Raw genomic sequence first — 13,297 nt, forward strand, 5'->3', positions numbered from 1 at the left:
GCAGGCGAATTTCTGAGTTCGAGGCCAGCCTGGTCTACAAAGTGAGTTACAGGACAGCCAGAGCTATACAGAGAAACCCTGTCTCGAAAAAAACAAAAACAAAAACAAAAAATCAGTGTCTTCTGGGAACAAAATTGTTTGAATGCATGCTTTGATACTCTGTAGGCATAAGTTTTTCTCAAGTTCCCCTCTAGCCACCACCCAATAGAGGTAGTAGAAAAGAAAGGCTAATAGGATATGGGGGAAGTAGACCTGTCTAGAAAATGTTCATTGGGGCAATTCAGTCTTCACTGTTCTCAGTCCAATCTACCAGCAAACACCCAGTATGAATCAGCAACTACAGACCAGTCAACTTGACAGACACCACACAGGAATCAGCAAGTGCAGTTCAATCCAGAAGAAACCCTCGACAAGGAAGACCAACTGTAGCAGTGAATAGTTAATCTGCTCTGAGCTCCCCGTGGTTGACCGTACTTCTGGAAGTTCTCTGGATTTTTTGAAAGGACACACAACCTTTATATTTTGATATCCCTTAACTAGGTCAATGGATGGGCTAACCTCACTGTGGCTAATACACATTACCTTCCAGTATTCCTGAGTTAACACTTTCTAAATTGGGCTGGTGAGATGGCTCAGTGGGTAAGAGCACCCGACTGCTCTTCCGAAGGTCCAGAGTTCAAATCCCAGCAACCACATGGTGGCTCACAACCATCCGTAACGAGATCTGGCACCCTCTTCTGGAGTGTCTGAAGACAGCTGCAGTGTACTTACATATAATAAATAAATAAATCTTAAAAAAAAAAAAACACTTTCTAAATCTACATTTTATCTTTCCTGCTCTGTTTCCTTCTGGGCAGCCCTCCTACAAGGCCACTTTCCCCTTTACCTACATTTTGGCCATCTTATCCTCCTCCTTCATGACGTGGTCTGTCTTATGACCTCCTCATGGCAGAATCCCCTATTCTCCCCTCTTTGTTTCTTGCCCAGGAATTCTAAAAGTCCCGTCTTTTTCACCCTGCCTAGCCACTGGGCTCTGGCTCCTTATTGATCAATCAAAAAGCAATTGGGGACAGGAACCCTCAGTGTCTGGACACATAGATTCCTGTGGGATTTGGGGAGCCAAATTAAGGCAAAGCATTACAACCAATCCCCAACACCAACCCAAGTCTGCAGAAGCAGCAAGAAGCCACAGGTACCTCATGAGAAGTTCTTTGCTGAGTTTCTCTCTATGAAGTCACCACAGGTGAAGCTCAGCGATGCAGTGTAAGATGAACCAATACATGCATGTCCTCAGCGAAGACTAGCGGGGCTGAGTCATGCGAATCAGTGCTCAAGCTCCTACTGTCTATGGGGAGATTTTATATGTGTGTGTGTGTGTGTGTGTGTGTGTATTTATGTATATATTCCTTCTAAAGCGTCACATGTGCTGTACTGGCTATTTTTGTGTCAACTTGACACAGCTGGAGTTATCACAGAGAAAGGAGCTTCAGTTGAGGAAATGCCTCCATGAGATCCAACTGTAAGGCATTTTCTCAATTAGTGATCAAGGGGGAAAGGCTCCTTGTGGGTGGGAACATCCCTGGGCTGGTAGTCTTGGGTTCTATAAGAGAGTAGGCTGAGCAAGCCAGGGGAGGCAAGCCAGTAAAGAACATCCCTCCATGGCCTCTGCATCGGCTCCTCCTTTCTGACCTGCTTGAGTTCCAGTCCTGACTTCCTTTGGTGATGAACAGCAGTATGGAAGTATAAGCCGAATAAACCCTTTCCTCCCCAACTTGCTTCTTGGTCATGATGTTTGTGCAGGAATAGAAACCCTGACTAAGACAAATTGGTACCAGGAGTGGGGTATTCCTGTGACAACCTGACCATGTTTTGGGGAGGACTGTGGAAGGACTTTGGAACTTTGGGCTTGAATATCCATTCATTGTTAAGAGCTCTGTCAGATGTTTTGTAGGAGCTTGGAAGATAATGTTGAGAACAGTGCAGAAGATGGAGGCCTGGCTTGTGAAATTTCAGAGGGAAAATTAAAGACTCTTTTTCAGGGCCATTGCTGTTTTGATTGTGAAGATTCTGTAGTTCTGGTTAGCTGGGGCTGAAGAATCAGCTGTGATTAACAAGATACCAGAACTACTAAAGCAAAAACTTTGCATTACTGGGACTATTGATGCTGGTTAGCTGGAGCTAAGAAATTAGCGGTGATTAAGAAGAGACCAGCATCGTTGAGGTGACATCTTCTGGGAAGTGTTTTCTGAAAGCACAAAGAGGCTATGTTCCAGAGATAGGCAAGGTTGTACTCCTTCTGCAGTGGGACTTGGTAATGTGTAAGGGTCACCCAGGTGGTACTGGTTTTGAAGGCATGAAGGGGTCATGCAGAGCAGCTCAGGCTCGGCACTGTGAGAGGCCATGGAAGGCCATTGGTGAAGGTGCAGCCTCAGTTGTAATTGAAGGCCCAGGACTGAAGGGGTCATGCAGCGTTTGGGAGATGCCAGTACCATGAGATGACCACCAAGAGCAGCAGCAGCAGTGGAGTACAGGCATCTGGAGCCTAAAGGATGACGCGTGTGCTACAAAGGGCATGGCTGGAGAAGTGACCCAAGCCCTTGGAGGAGCCCAGAATATCGTGAGTTGGATCCCAGACGTTGGACGGTTGGAGATTGATTTTTGCTTTTGATTGTGACTGTGCCCTGATATTTTCCCTCTTGAAGGAAGAAACTGTTTTAGTGGAGCCCACAGTTAAGAGACTTTTAATTGTAAAAAGACTTTGGATTTTAAAAGGATTGAAATTTTAAGACTATGTAAAGACTGTGGGACTTTTAAAGTTATTTAGATCTTGGGGATGAATAAGAATGTAAGGGTTGAGGCTTACTAGTGATGTGTTTGTGTGTCAAGTTGACAAGGGGTCAATTGTACTGGCTATTTTTGTGTCAACTTGACACAGCTGGAGTTTTCATGTGTCTGCTTTAGCAAGACATCCTTTCACCTGTGTGCCCCAACAAAACATCACTTGACATAACCGACTTTCAAAAGAAACTTGAAGTTTCCACTTAAGCACACATTTTTCCTTTATGTTTTCCTAATCTTTAATATTGGCCCCCTCCCCCAACATATACCTTTTAGGTCTTGAAAGTCATTATTTTCAATCTGAATACTTTAGTTTTTCCTTCTTAATGCTGTTGTTGCATGCACAGGTTGCATGTTCTGAATGTTCTGTGCACGCGCGCGCGCACACACACACACAAATGGAAGAGAGACCGATTTAACAAGTTAAATCACACAAAATTGAATTCTGTCAATATTTTAGACCTCTGCTTTTATCTAATCCTTTGAGCTGGCTTAGAACAGAGCTGATCTCTGGAGTTACCCGCTTCTTTTTTGTACTTTCCTATATGCTTTGAGGACAATTCTTTCTATGCATCTAGATCCTCCCTTGATGTTTGCTGTGTCCTGGAATGCTCCCAACTAGTACTTTTATTTATTAGGACAAAAATGCAGGAAATAAACTGTCCAAATGTGGTGCCGCGCCTTAGTCATGTGGTCAAGAACCCAGTCTGCTAGACCCTCCACGGTTTTAGCCTTCTTGGCTCACTGTCTCCTGGTTGCGGTCCAGCGCATACAGCTCTAAAGGTCTCACCCACACTGGAAATAGAGTACTGTCAGCAGTGCCTATTTCCTTTCCGTTCGTGAAGAAAAACCTTCTCTAGAAGTCTCCAAACTGTAAGGAGCTTGGGGGTGGGGTGTGGGTGGTTTAGTAAAACTAGAATCCTAGAAACGAGAACAAAGGAGAATGAACTGAGCTCTCAATTAGCTAGATGATGACTAGGAGAGACAATGAGTCACTGATGGGAAGCGTTCCTGCATGGATGCAAACGAGGCCTCCTGGGCAGCTGAGCAAGATGGGGTATGAGCTTGAAGAAGGCACACGGCTGAGGGGTCACACCTTGTGAACTGCTACATGTGGAATTGCAGTTGGCTCCGGGGCTTTATGTTCTATAAACTTTGGATATAAATTAGAGACTCCTGTTCTGGGTAATTGGGGGAAATTTCTTGCTCAATAGGGTAGGGAAGAAATGTCTGACCCCAGAGCATTATCTCTGGGTCAAAGGGGAAGATAACGGAGAATAATATTTGCTCTTAACTAGAGGCCACGCAGTTAATGTCTTATCAAAAGATGTCCAAAACGGGCAGTGGTGGCGCATGCCTTTAATCCCAGCACCTGGGAGGCAGAGGCAGGCGGATTTCTGAGTTCAAGGCCAGCCTGGTCTACAGAGTGAGTTCCAGGACAGCCAGGGCTACACAGAGAAACCCTGTCTCGGAAACAAACAAACAGTAAAATAAAATAAAATAAAATAAAATAAAATAGAAATCACCCTGTTCAGAACCCTGATACTCTTTCCTCGTGAATTAATAGTTATTCATATACCTCCTCAGCCTTAGTGTTGAAATTAGCATTGTCTATTTGAAAACTGTATCTGGCTTCTAAAATTACGTGGGCCACCTCTACCTTTTAAATGCTGTAGTTACCATACAATGTATGTACAGTGGAATGCTTAGACCTTAATTTACCTGTCAATTTTAGGATGCATATAAAGTACCAATCCCTCTGACCTTGTATGTCCATCTCTGTTAGTCCTACCACCTGTACACCAGCAGAAAACACTATACATGTGGTTCCTGTCCCCAAAGATTATTTTGGAATTTCATGTAAATGGAGTCATTCAGAAAATACAGTAATGCCTGAAATTAACCTGTAAGCCTCACCTGCCCAAGGACCAGGTCACTTCCTGGAATGCTGGGATTTGTGGTTCTTGGGATATAATAAAAACCTCATGACACAGTACTGTGGCCTATGGGGTTGTCCTATAAACCCCTACAATAGATGTCTCAGAGCCCATCAGCTGGGAAGTTCCAGGGAGTGGTCCTGACCAAAGTCCATCTCTTGGTCAGTATTTAATATTTAATAAAGCTTGCTTCAAATTTGGCCTAAAATGGTGGAGTTGGTTTTTTCCTGTTAAATCTCAGGATTAACAACAGTATCTATCTATCTATCTATCTATCTATCTATCTATCTATCTATCTATCTGTCTGTCTGTCTGTCTGTCTGTCTGTCTGTCTGTCTATCTATCTATCTATCTATCTATCTATCTTTATTTTCGCTTCTACATTCAACATGATTTTGAGATTGACCCATGTTATGTGTGTCAATTGATAAACCTTTGTGTTCTGTATTAGTATTTGATTGTATGACTGTGCCATAATTTCATACTTAAGTGTCCCCATACCAAATGTCTGGTCTTGTTTCCAGCTTTAATCTGTTACAAATAAACCTACTGTGAAGGAGGTTAAATATTTCATTTGTCTTAGATACAAAACTAGAGATGAATTACTGCCTTACATGAGAATGCATGGTTGAATTTCAAGAAATTAAGTGGTTTTCTGACATCCCATTTACACTCTCACTAGCCACACATACCTTATCTTGTTACTATTAATCCTATCCAGTATTTGGTCAGTCTTTTTTCTTTCTCGGTGGCTGAGTTGTCGCATCTTAATTTGTATTTTCATCCCTGATAGTGATGCCTTACCTATTTGGTCTGTTCATTGGCATTTGTATGCCTTCTTTCATAAAGTAGCTTCAAAACTTTTTGTTCAGTTTTTGTTGGGTTATTTGCCTTTTTATTAAAGGCATGAGCCGGGCGGTGGTGGCTCACGCCTTTAATCCCAGCACTTGGGAGGCAGAGGCAGGTGGATTTCTGAGTTCGAGGCCAGCCTGGTCTACAGAAGTGAGTTCCAGGACAACCAGGGCTATACAGAGGAACCCTGTCTCAAAAAAAAAAAAAAAAAAAAACCTACCACAAACCACAGGGCTACCAGGAAGAGCCTGGCTTGTTCCTGTGGTTCCTAGGACACAAAGCACACTGCATCATCATACCACCGAGCTGCTGTGCATGAGGCTAACATGGCCAGTTCTTCCGGTGAAGCAGTGCTATGCTTCATATGTGTTAGGCTCCTTGGGTTTATTGTATTTCTGAATTCGAAGAATTGATTGATTGATTGATTGATTTTGTCAGAATTTTCTTTGACCTGGAAAACACGCACCTGTGTGGGTTTACCCTTAGTCCCTGTCCTCTACACACGGCTCCCTCTTCTCCTTCTCTATTGGGAGCCATGTATAAACTCAGGACCTCTCATAAACTTTTATTTCTTAATTAAACATTTATTTTGAGAACTTCATACATAAGGACTGTTTTTTAAAATATCTCAACTTCCTCCCATGTCTTCCTATTCCTTTTCAATTTCCTGACCTCTTCTTCTTTAATTATTACACACACACACACACAACTGTTGTGTCCATTTGATGCTGGTCATGTGTATGTGTTGGGGATGACCACGTGGAGTAAGATAACCTAGCAGGGAGCTTTTCCCTGAAGAATACCAATTTTCCCTTCCTCAGCAGCTGCCAATTGCCTGTAGATCTTCATCCAGGGACAAGGCCTTGCTAGATTTTTCCCCAGTTGTGTTGGCGTGTCACCTGGTGTTGTCATTGTGCTGGTTTTGAGATTTCAGTGGTCTTTAAAGAATTACTAAAAGAAAAAAGATTATCACTGAGATAATAATCTTTGAGTCTCAACCTCCAGGTCATATATTGAGTCCTAAGTACAAATCACTAGGGACCACTCACAGGTGGTAAGCCTCGGTTTTGAATTTGTAGTTAAAGGAACAAGCATTTTCCTTTCTCTCCATGAGAATCTGACAACCAGACTAGTTCCACTAATCCTACCCAGGACAGGTGATGCAAGGATTCCCAAACTAGTTCTCATCCACAGTTTCACCCAGTCAAGCTACAGACCGACCGTGTGATCTTTAGAATCATTGGTTTTGGTTTGGTTTTGCAAGATATAAATGTGTATTAGTGGTCTCTGAAATATCATAAACTTCATATTTTCTCTAGATTGTAAGGCACCTGCTGTGATTTATACATCTTTTAAATATTTCTCAGTGAAAATATTTTTATTCACACTCAAGTCAAGACAGTAGATAACAAAGAATTGATGAATGTGGGAGGAAAAATGGGGACCGGTGTTTTTCTCCCTTTCACTACCTACAAAAAAAAAAAAAAAAAACCCTCTTTGTTTTATAAAATCAAACAGATGCAAAGTTTACTGTTTTCTGACTTTCCCCCCAATTTAGAAAGTCTTTCTACTGCTTAGAAGTGGTTTTGTTTCCAACTGTTTTTCTGTGTGTGTGTGTGTGTGTGTGTGTAGTGTGTGGTGTATGTGTGTGTGTGGTGCGTATGTGTGTGGTGTGTGTGTGGTACATGCACATGCACTGAGCTTGGTTTCCAGCTCCTTTGTTCTCTCTAGCTGTCCCTCCTGCTGAGCAGCACATCAATAGGCTTGCTCTGCTGTGGGTTTGTTTGGGGTTATTCTTGGTGTTATTTTTACTGTTGTGATGGCCTCTTCTAACGGGACATTTTAAACATCTGAAACAATATGCAAAGGTTTTCTGCTTCTTTCCCCCACTGTGGTCTCAGCTGGCTACATACAGCATCTCCCCTGTCTTCGTTTGCTGTGGATTTTAGTCTAAAAGACCTGAAGAGACATGCTGTTGGAAGATGCCAGCATTTCCATCTCCTTTTCAAAGAGAACTAGCCTCTCGATGTTGGTGTTACAGGTTGCCATGAAGTGCCCCAGAGTAAGATGGCTGGCTCTCCTGTCGTTGTTTAACTCTAGAGCTAACAGAAGTTCCATGTCAACGCAGCAGGAATGTGGTACAAATTGCTCCAAGGCATAGCTAAGGAGCTATCAAAGTTAAGGTGTCTGCATAGGAAAATATCAAACATAACACAAGACTACCAGAACAGAAGATAGAATAAAAACCATCCATTTCAGGTTTATAAAAACATGTTTTAGCTGGGTGTGGTGGTGCATGCCTTTAATCCCAGCACTTGGGAGGCAGAGGCAGGCGAATTTCTGAGTTCGAGGCCAGCCTGGTCTACAGAGTGAGTTCCAGGACAGCTACACAGAGAAACCCTGCCTTGAAAAACAAAAACAAAACCAAACAAAAATAAAGGCATGAGCTCGTCATATATTTTATATACAAATCCTTTGTCCAATACATATGTTGCAGATTAAAAACAAAAACCCAAAATTAAGCCTCTGCTTTGTATGTGCCCACCTCCTGCAGCAAGATTCACAACACAAACCCTTATTTACTCTTTAAAAAACACAGGTAAGCTTTAGAAAATACTCGTCTTCGATGTTGATGAAGCTGGAAGCTGCCTTCTGCAGCCAAGACCACACCATTTTAAAAGTTTTGTTTTTAATTGGCAAATAATTGCCTCAGGACCCTTTGGCTGGTTTGGAAAGTTGGGCAAGTACCTAAATGCTCACTCATCTGTTTCATAAACTGTTGGAATGCTGGGCTTCTGTTTCCTGAGGGTGGGGGTGTCGCAGTAGCTTCTTCCCCAGGGCAGAGGGATGACTCTGTGGCAACACCTCAGTTTTGGCAAAAACCTTGGGGGATGCTGCGCATGCGCCTAATAGCCTGCTGTTCCCCTCCCCCCACATCACTACCAGCGGGCGGAGTGGCGTTGCTATGGCAACCGCAGTAAACGGAGTCCTTGGGCGGGTGTGACTAGAAACCAGCTGCTGTAGCGAACACCTCTGGTAAGTGGGCTCTTAGCCTGGGCCGGGCTGTCCCCATGAGTCTCCCTTAAATCTGGTAGCGACCCAGAGAGCAGTGAACTTCACCTTCTAGGTGGAACTAGTATGGTCCAATTTCTCTGGAACACTTCCCCGGTCCTCCTGTGGTAATTGAACGCAAACATTTGAAGCAACCAGTGCGGGTTAGATGTGTGCACAGCTCCTGCCTGCAGTGAACTGGTGATGCAGGTTAAGAAACAACTAGGTAGCCAGAGAAGTTAGGTCACCACAGAGGGAAGAAGAAAGCCTGCTGCAAATGTGCCTGGGTCAACAAAACCACCCCTGCCCACCCTTAGCTGTGAGTCTTCTCAAGTGGGCCCTTCTACACTATTTTCCTTATCTCGGAAAAAAAAAATGGCTGTGTTTGCCTCCTGGGATTCTTGTTAAGATTCAAATGCAGGCCAAGTGTCTCAGGAGTGAGGCTGAACGCTGGCAATAGGCAAAGGCAGTAGGGATCGAGTGTACAGTGTATTCGTTAGTCATGAGTAGCCTTACTTGCCTGCTTAGTAAGACACCAGAGAAAAGGGGCCAAAGGGGAGTAGGAACAAAGAGTGGGTGTGAGATGCAGCAGCGATCTGCAACCTCACCACGAAGGGTTTTTACACCATGATAAGGGTTTGTATTGTATTCTCCTGTGATGGCAACATAGTCACTCGACAACGCTGTAAACGAGAGTGGTGCTCTGGCAGCTCTCTCATGAATACAAAGGGCAAGGCAGAAAACAGAAGATTGGCAAGGTAGCTCGGTGGGTTAAGACACTTGCCACCAAGCTGGACAACCTGAGTCCCATTCCTGTCACCTGCATGGTAGAAGGAAAGAATGTCCACAAAATTGTCCTGTGACCTCCACACATGTACCCACCTACGCACAAATAAGATATAAATAAATGTAACGAGAAGCTGAAATTTTAAAGGTTTTGTTTATTCTTGTTTTATGTGTATGAGTCTTTGAATGTTTATCTGTGTACCACACATGTGTGCAGTGCTCACAGAGGCTATAAGAAAGCATTGGCTGCCCTGGGACTGGACAGTAGAGATGGTTGTGAGCTGCCACAGGAGTGCTGGGAACTCAACCCTGGTACTCTGGAATAACAGCCAGTGCTCTTAACTGCTGGGGTATCTCTCCTCTCCAGCTCCCATGAAAAGAAAATTTAAAGATAAAATGGATTAGAGAAACAGAGTAGGAGCAGAGGTTATCTGCAGTGACAGGGACAGTGAGCCTGGTACTTAAAGAGGTGAGGACAAGGGTGAAAGCAAAAGTCTTCATAGCTGGCCATCTGGCAACGGGCCTTGGAAATGGATTGCATGAGCTGGGTCATAGGGAAGGACGAAATGTCTAACTGCTCTTCTTTCTCACTTGCAAAATTATGATACTAGCATCTGCCTTGTATTTTAAAAACAAGTGAGATCATGTGTACAGAGATTTTTAGACTCGTGTTTGCCATCAGAGAAGAACCCAAACAATAAGCAAGCAAGCAAACAAACAAAAAGACCCTACCACAAGCTATTTTTTTTTCTACCACTGTATTTGACAAAGTAAACTCAAACTTGAGTTGGTTTCCTATATCAGTTACTGGTTATTAGCTTTGACCAGCTCCAGCACACTGCAGAGATTGTTTGAGATTTGGGGAGCAAGGATTGGACTCTGGTGAGTGAATCTGAGCAACGCTCCCTTGTGATGTCCTGTGTCTGGCTTCCAGCCAACTCTTTAGGACACACAATCCTCTGCACCACTGAGAACTTTCACTCTCTACATTTTCTTAGGGTTAACTCAATAGGCTGAATCAATAAGCTCGAATCTCATAAAGGGAGACTTAACAATCCCTCTGCAAATAGGTTCCCGAACCTAGTTAGTCTATACTGGTTGTCTATTAAGGAGGATGTAATAGAGAACACACAAACAAGAATTGCTCGTTCTCATTGTTATATACTGATTTAGACGAGTTGACATGCTATAATTTTGTCTGTCCCCTCCAAAGATGAAACCTTAGCTTGCCTTAGAGAAATGCAGTGAATGTCTCCAGCCAATGAGGAGATGAGGTAAACTGATAGTCCCTCACTTTTGGCACTTGTCCAGAAAAGGTGGTTTTTTTTTTTGTTTGTTTTGTTTTGTTTTTAAATCTAGGAAGGTAAAAATTTTGAGAAGCTATGGAATGAGTTGGCAATTAATTTATTTAATCATTATAAGTTTGAAAAACGTTCAAATTATGTCATTGAGGTCTAACTGAAAGAACTGGGGTGCTGCCCTTATCTGAAGGTGAGCACTGGTCAGTCCTGTGGGATGTGTCCCCACCTGCAGATCAGTTTCATCTGCGGGTGGTCTGAGAAGTGGTAACAAGCCTCTCCCTTCCGGAGGGGTGAGTGTTTCATGACCTTCCCAAAATTCCGAAGGTGACCTTTTCAATACTAAGCTTTATTTTCTGGCAGCCTTGGCCCTGTGAGGAACACAACAGTCATGACAGCCCAGAAAGCATCGCGACGCTTTTGTCCTTGTATCTGCTTATCTTCCGTTGTGGGTCAAGTCCTTACTTGCCACCCTTGGCTGTTTATCTACAGAATAATTTTGAATAAATGTATTAGACCTATGGGCCTAATTTAAAAAAATGCATCTAGTTTTATTCAGTTATATTGTAAGGGTCCACGATTTGCCAAAGAATGATACCCTGGGCTCAAATAGTATGTAAACACAAAAAGTGTTTTATTCTGCATGCTGGGGTCTCCCATTATCAAGATAGAGAGCGAGAGACACCCAAGCTCACAAGCTGATTTAAAGCACTTTAGGGGATTCCAGGGTAGGTGACCTTTATCTTACTCCATCTCTAGGGATATTCCATTACCGGTCATGGAGGCTGGAAACTGCTGCTGACTCACTGTCCTTGCCACAGGCCAAGTGGTGGGGGAGTTTCTGAGACCTGGACTTGCCTGGACTTGCTCAGTCCTGAACTGCCAATTTGAAGCCTGCCATGGAATCAGCCTAACCTCACTATCAGTGGTTCCCAACCTGTGGGCCAAGGCCCTTTTGGGGGTGTGGAATGACGCTTTCACAGGCAGTGCCTGCAACCATTCGGGGAAAAAACAGATATTTGCATCATGTTTCACAACAGTAGCAAAATTACAGTTATGAATTAGCAATGAAAATAATTGTATGGGTGTGTGTGTGGGGGGGTCACCACAACACGAGGAACTGTATCAAAGGGTCACAGCATTAGGAAGACTAAGAATCACTTGGTTACGGCATACTAAATATGTGTGTAAGAAAAGAAAGGCAACAGGAAGAAAATGTTTGGCTTTGGACCCCAGGACAAGGGACCAAGGTGCAAACCAAAGCAAACCTGGCCTGCAGGTTCTCCCAGCATCCCTCAGTCCCTACCCAACATACCCTGCCCCCACCCCTGAACTTTCCAGCCCAGGGGCTGTGCTGGCTGCCCTTCCCCATGGAGGCTCCTTCCTATATAATCCTGACATTTTGGGCACTCTCTTTTCCTCCTCTTCCTTTTCTCTCTCTCTCTCTCTCTCTCTCTCTCTCTCTCTCTCTCTCTCTCTCTCTCTCTCTCTCTCTCTGCCCACACACCCCTTTTCTCTACCCTCCCCTCTTTCCCCATGGTGACTTCCTTGGGGCCAGTGAACTCACCCACCCAGGAGCAACTTCCCAGTCAACCTGCCTTTAATATAATCTAATCTGTTTTAAATTAGCTCACTTCACCAGTGGTGGAGAAATAACCTGTCAGAAAGCAGACCTCGTGAACCTTTCAGAGAGTGGGAAACAAGTGGGCTTCAAGTCACTGGGAGACACGTGTGCTGCCCAACTCCTGGATTTCAAGAAACCCATTGGCTCAGGAAAGCAGTGGCCCCTGGAAGCCAATTACCTGGTTTCTAGAGCCTGTAATGTATAACCTAGAGAGTAGGTCCACTTTCCTTCTGATACCTTGAATGTTGATTTTTTAAAAAATTATTTACCATTATCTTTCCCCAGTTAGAAAGACTGTTAGGAAAAAAAAAGCAAAATAAAACAAACAAACAAAAAATCTGGTAAGAGTATGGAGAAAGGGGGCGGCTTATAGTTGATCCGGAATGTATAGTCCTACAGCCATTGGAGAAAACAGTATGGACTTCCTTTACGAAACTGTCACGTGACTTGGTAATCCGCCTACTCTTCGTATGCATCCCCCACTCATGATGGTTAATCTTGACCGTCAACATGACAGCGTTTAGACTCTCCAGGAAAGCTTCCAAGCTTCTGGATAGGTCTGCGATGGATTTCCTTTAGTAAGTAAACTGAGAAGGGAAGACGCACCCTCAACGCGGAGGGCACCATTTTCTGGGATGGGGTTATAAACAAAAAGAATTCAAGCCCAGACCGTGGATGCAATTGCGATCAGCTGTTCCCAGCTCCTGCTGCCATGGTGGAATGTACCCTGGAGCCGTGAGCCAGAATAAAGCCATCATTCCTTAACTTGCGTTTTCTGGGTATTTTGTCCTACCCGGGTGTAAAACCAACGACACGACGGCTCCTGTGCTCATCAGTAGGCTAAGTTCGGAGCTATTCTCTGCCTATCCTGCACCTCCCCTCCCCCCAGCCTGTACCAAGTTATCATTTCT

The 13,297-nt window shown here is 43.8% G+C and overlaps 1 protein-coding gene across 1 annotated transcript in view; it reads left to right on the forward strand.

Annotated features, from left to right (window-relative positions):
* The first annotated feature begins 8,599 nt into the window (after positions 1–8,599).
* Positions 8,600–13,297, forward strand: part of Cfap44 (cilia and flagella associated protein 44) — a 91,257-nt gene continuing 86,559 nt past the window's right edge. The window contains exon 1 of the mRNA XM_021185422.2: positions 8,600–8,663. The gene's annotated coding sequence lies outside the window, so the exon portion shown is untranslated. The remainder of the gene's footprint in view (positions 8,664–13,297) is intronic.

The sequence above is a fragment of the Mus caroli genome, unplaced genomic scaffold, assembly GCF_978045245.1.
Source record: "Mus caroli unplaced genomic scaffold, Mus_caroli_1 scaffold_17, whole genome shotgun sequence".
Lineage (NCBI taxonomy): Eukaryota > Metazoa > Chordata > Mammalia > Rodentia > Muridae > Mus > Mus caroli.